Raw genomic sequence first — 5,974 nt, forward strand, 5'->3', positions numbered from 1 at the left:
TCGGTTGGGGTGTAAGGAGTACCCGTATTCTATCCCCTTAGCTTGTGTTTAGAGGTTTACTTGCTGAGTACCGCGTGGTTTGGTATTCACCCCTTGCTGCTACATTTTTTTTGTAGGTCACTAGCCTTGACCTTTGTGATATATTCTCTTCTTTTCCGAGGCTTCTTGGAGATTTGTGAGGTAGCTGTTTGTCAACTCAACAGACCTTCTTACTCATGTTTATGATCTTGTTCTACTCTAGAAACAATGTCATATGAGACTTGTGTTTTTCCTTTGAATCAGTTGTAATACTTTAGAGGCTTGTACACGTGACAACCAGATTTTGGGGGTATTTTTGAGTTGATAATGAAATTTCCGCATTTTATTGTAATGGTTAAGTTTTAGGTTGACTTGTCTTGTTGGGATAAAACGAGTGCCATCATGTCCTTTTTTTGGTCGTGACAAAATGGTATCAGAGCCCAGGTTCATAGGTCTCACGTGTGTACAAGCCGAGTCTAAGTAGAGTCTCGAGAATTGGTACGGAGACGTCTGTACTTATCTTCGAGAGACTATAGTGTCTTTTAGGAAAAATCTTCACTTTTTGAATCTGTGTCGTGCGCCCTTGGTTCAATTTAAATCTTATCGCTTCACTCCATTCACTCTCACTTATGTGATGACTCGTGCGTAGTTCCTCATGTGAGCTGTTGGTGTATCGTGTATGACTTGAATGTTAGACCTTGTACTAAAGTGGAAGTGATACACTTATGAAAAGGATGTGTGGTTAGATTTAGAATGTTGAACAATTTGAAGGGGTTGTGTATGGTTAGTTACCTTAGTAAAGTGAATAGTACTTATGTGGTATATACGATATTTAGAGTGGTTTAACAATTGAAAGTGGAGTGATTAAAAAGATGGTTAGATAATGAATATTGTAACTTTGAAAACTACAATTAGTAAAGTTATCATAACATGAATGGGCTGCTTAGAAATTGATGAAAATGATGATGCACCAATTGAGGTTAGAATTTCTACTACGACTTTATAGATTGTGTGTATATCAAAGAAAGTCATGATACGACTACTATAATAGTATCGATGCTTACTTGGTTAGAGTTATGAAGTGTGTTACTTTTGATATTGACCTGGCCTATGAAAGAATACCTATAACTTGGGCTAGATATGAAACTGATTTGGCGATATTTTACAGCTATTCGATGGGTTGAAATGTGTGATCTATTTGGATATGATCTTCTCCGAAGGTATGATGTGTTCTAGTAGTGGATCTAACGTACTTTCACGATGTGGTACTAATGGTACATGGAAACGGATATGTCGATTGTCAAGTGCGAATACTAACTACTTAAAGAGTAATCAATTATATCATATGCTCATATAATGAGATTCGGTGTTGCATTTACATTTGAGAAACCAATTAGGTTGTTACTGCAGATTGATGGGTTAAGCATTATTTATAAGGAAGCTTTTAGTGGTGGATCTTTAGTATGATGTTGATGTGTTTAGATTGTGAAATGTATCTTGAGGATTTTAGATGAGTGCTGATTTTACCGTAAGCTCCTTGGAAGTGGATCGACATTAGGATGACAAGCTTATAGGTAAAGAAAGTCTCAACGAGTATACTTGTGTGAACGTAATTGAGAATTTTAGTAAGAAAGTGCGTATAAAATTGGGTTAGTCCTTTGATTTTAGTTGGTATAACTGGATTAAGATGTCATGTCGATGACAAGGTTGACTTCTAGATGATGGGAATGGCTACTAAGTATAACGATAATAAGAGTTCATGATGGATTATACAAAGATGCAACTATATGATAAAGATTGTTGGTTAAATGAATTTGTTTTGTTTATGGTAATGATGACTTGCGAGTATCTAAGGTTATGATTTGCTACTATTTGATGAGTAACGTGGTTGCGTGGAAAGTTAAAGGAGGTGCTAAGACACCACTCGAATAGAATTGAAATGAACTAGAGTCATAATGAAAAATAAATAGTGGGATGTAGTGTAGCCTTCGGAAAGAGCTGAGAGCAAGAATATTTTCTCTTATTGCAAGGGCTAAAGAGGTATCTTCAAAGGGATTGAGAATTTAGATATAAAGACATGTGTTTCCATCTGTTTTACTATGGTTGTGGTGATAGTGTTGCGTGTCATTCATATCAGTTAAAAGTTGTTGGATAAGATTTGAGAAAGAAGTCTATAGACGTTTGACTCGAGTGTGATGATAAGTGTTTTATTGTTTTGAGTTTGGTAATTGGTACAATTGAACTTTAACGAAGGTTATGATAAGATCAATGGAGAGGCGATCAATTATAGGCTAAGATACATGAATTCATAAAAATCTTCAAGGTATGAGCTAATGTTGATAGATAATGGGATTGTGTTACACAGTTGGATTCAAAAGTTCAAGTTTTTCATGGTGAGTTTATGTTCGTGATAGTATGTTTTCTCAAGGTATGGATAGATAAGGTAAGAAATGATCGATCGCTTTGAATATTGAACATTTGGAAGAACTTGTACATGATTTGACTCATAAAATGTGTTATTTTGGTTTTTCAGTGGACCTAAGAAAGACTTTCATTTAACGTTTTTATTTAGAGGATAAGGTAAAAGTGTCAAGGGTTGTTGGCCAAAGAATAAAATTGGTGAGCAAGACAACAAAAGGAACAAGAGTCTGGTGTATTGAAAAGTTCAAGATATTTAGAATTTTATGTCATGGGAAAGATTTAAGAAAAATGAAGGAATAAAACCTCTCGTATAAGTCATTGGTTTGTAGTTGAAGGATGTACTGATTTTTGCCTATGAGTTTAGATATGACTGTGAGATGTGAACTAGTTTGGTACAGACTTACTAGGAATTATCATCGACTTTTCTAAAGATTGAGTTTTTGTTTGGGTGACAAGAAATGATGTGTGGAAGATTCTATGTGGCTATGTCAAGCTAGATTGTTCAAATTATGATAGGTAACATATTGATGATCTACGGTGTGGACCTACAGTTTTATATGATTAATGAGGATTCGAGGGGGATTGAAACTACTTTGTTGATGGGACAATACAAACAGTTATGATGTGCTACATAGGCATTTGATAGTGAGTAGAGGTTATGAGCTTATAGTATACCGAATTATTAGAGTGACCAAGAATTTCTCTAAGTTTTTAACATGAGGTATATGATAGGTTGAATGGTAATTGAAACTTGGTATGTGAAAGATTATGCGGAGTTGAATTTGGGTGTGATTTAATAGTTTTATCTCGATGGAAAGGTACTATCAAATTTGAAATTAGTGCTATCAGCCTTGTGTGGGACTCGTATTTATCATAAAATGCTTATTTGGAAAGATAGAGCGCCATAGTTTGAAAATTTTGGAGGTGATAATGTGTTGTTAAAAGACTTTGATACTAGTAACGGTTTGAGAGTAAGGTATATGATCAGTGTGGTTATGATGAATTGTCAGTATTAGGAGTGTTGACTTTAATGGAGTATTGTGAAGATCATGTGGGATTCAATGAATCGAGTAATGTTTACGATTGTAATGAAGACTAGACTAATTGATGGTGGGTGGCAAAAAATCAAGGAGATGGAGTTGGATGGATGAAAATGTTTGATATGGGCACTATGAGAGAAGTATCTAGTGTTATTCGACTTTGATTCTGTATATTCTTATATGACCACCTACTTCGTTTTGAATATGATTTGGAGTGTGATTTTCTACCTATAACCACACGTGTTTTCATATCTACAGGTGAATTCCTAGTGGTGGATCGGGTGTACCGATCCTGTGATTGTCCTCTTGGTAAGGTGGAATCCTCGTTTAGACTTGTTCACTTCAGTTGTGACATATTTGGTGTTGTTTGGAAAAGTAGAAGTATATCATTGGTTTCTATATGCACGACCTTGCTTATGAGAACTTATAGAAGAGCTTTCGTGAATAGTTATAGTTATCCGACAATATTGTTAAAGGTTCTGCATCCTAGAGTGTACCACTTGTTGGGTGCTTACTTGATCTTGTTCTTCTTTGGATTAGATATGTTTGATTCTCCCTTGATAGGTACCCGATGTCTAAGGATCCGATTTTTATAACTTAAGCTTGTGAAAAGATTGTGTTGTGAAAAGGGAATCATGATAAGATATATGATGGTATGTGCATTATGAGTGTCTCGTGGTTGATTCAGGCTCATTTTTTGTTGTAGTCAGTATTGATTGAGAAGGTTTTCTTGGTTATGTGAGAAAAGATTCGCCATGATGTTTGTGTTATGGTCCAGAGGGTTTCAGTTTAGATTTGGTTCATAGATTAGTCTGTGGGTTGGTAATCACTCGTTATTTGTAAATTTGTCAAATTTGATTCGAAAGTTCAGTAATTAGTAGTTGATCTTGATGGGATGGTCTTAAGGAGGAGATCACTAGGAGAGATGAACACCAAGTCTAAAAGATCATTTCTCAGGCTTTTGGTAAGGTCGGCTATTCTTACTTCTCCGTCTTTATGTTCGAGGACGAACATGATTTTTAGTGGTGGATAATGTAATGACCCGGAATGTAATTTTTGGGAATTTGAACTATTCGATAACTACAGTTATTTAGTTAGTGCGTATTTATTAAATAATTAATTTTTATTAATTGATGGTTAATGGGCCAAGTCCATAATTTAGTTAATACCCTTACCAATTGGCCCATACACTGAAATAAGTTAAAAGAATTTAGCAGTTTTAGACTAATTTAGGGAAGGAAAACGACAATAAAAAGAGGAGAAAATTAAGTGGCGTCGGACGAGAGGGCACCGACTTCTGGTAAGTTTATTCACAATTTTCCGTCACTGAATGCAATTATGAATTTTTTTAGTATAAAATTTGTGGCTAGAAGTTAGTGGAAAAATCCTTAATATGCTATAGTTGAATTTAGATTGGGATTTGAAATAAGGAATTGGCAGATGATATATATACATGTATTTAACATTGTTTTGGAATTAGGAATAGTGGGTATTGAATTGTAACAGTGTTAATGAAAAGGAATGGAATTGTGGGTGTTATGGAAACAATCGTGTGCGTTTTAATTCTTCCGGGTTGCAAGTTGTTTGGGGTTTTGTGAAATATTTTATCAAACAAAATATATGAAATTTGATTGAGGACTAAGGGATTGAATTGAAGTGCTAAATTATATATATTTATGTACTTAATTATATTTTAGTTTGGGTAAGGGAAGACGTGACTTTGAATTAATGTGGTTGCTACAATATTTTGGTGGTTTCTGTGAATTGGGCAAACAATATTTGATGGAAAATTGTTACAATAATTATAAGGTAATCATATAACAATGATTAGGTGATGAGGTAATTGGGAATTGTCAGAATTGACACACTCTCTTACGCGGTCAATTACTAATTCTCAGGCTTAGCGTGGATTTGACGTTTAAGACTTTTTTCATTAACACACTATGATTCATATTTTGATATATTGAGATTTAATCCTAGGCTTAAAATTTGGAGAAAATTGAAAGAGTTGACATGTTAATTGGCATCAAGGTTTAAGAAATTGATTATAAATTTGAGTGAGTTTTTGGGTCTAGGCTAGACCTATAGTAATGTGGGTGTTGTTAGTTTCGAAATCTTATTGTGATTATTAATGTGAATAGATTGCTTTGAGTCGGAAGTACAACGAAAAGGGAAGGCTCAAGTCTCGGAGTGATTGTTCGATTATTTGAGGCAAGTGGATTTCTAAACCCTTGTTAAATGTATGGAATTCCTGTATTTCCTTGTGATATGTGTTTGGGGGTAATGAGACATGGTGATGTGTTGACTTGTACATATTGATTATTTTCTAATTATGAAAAAGGGGTATTAAAAGGCAATGTGTTTAATTGTTGATTTGTGATGTTTGAGACTGGGTTGAAAGGCTTGTTGAATCATTGGTGATGTTGTATCCTGATTGTCTTGTTGTGAATTGTGCAATGTTATGAAAATGATCATCTCTTTATTATTTGTGTGAA

The sequence above is a fragment of the Solanum tuberosum genome, unplaced genomic scaffold (assembly GCF_000226075.1).
Source record: "Solanum tuberosum cultivar DM 1-3 516 R44 unplaced genomic scaffold, SolTub_3.0 scf00138, whole genome shotgun sequence".
Taxonomy (NCBI): domain Eukaryota; kingdom Viridiplantae; phylum Streptophyta; class Magnoliopsida; order Solanales; family Solanaceae; genus Solanum; species Solanum tuberosum.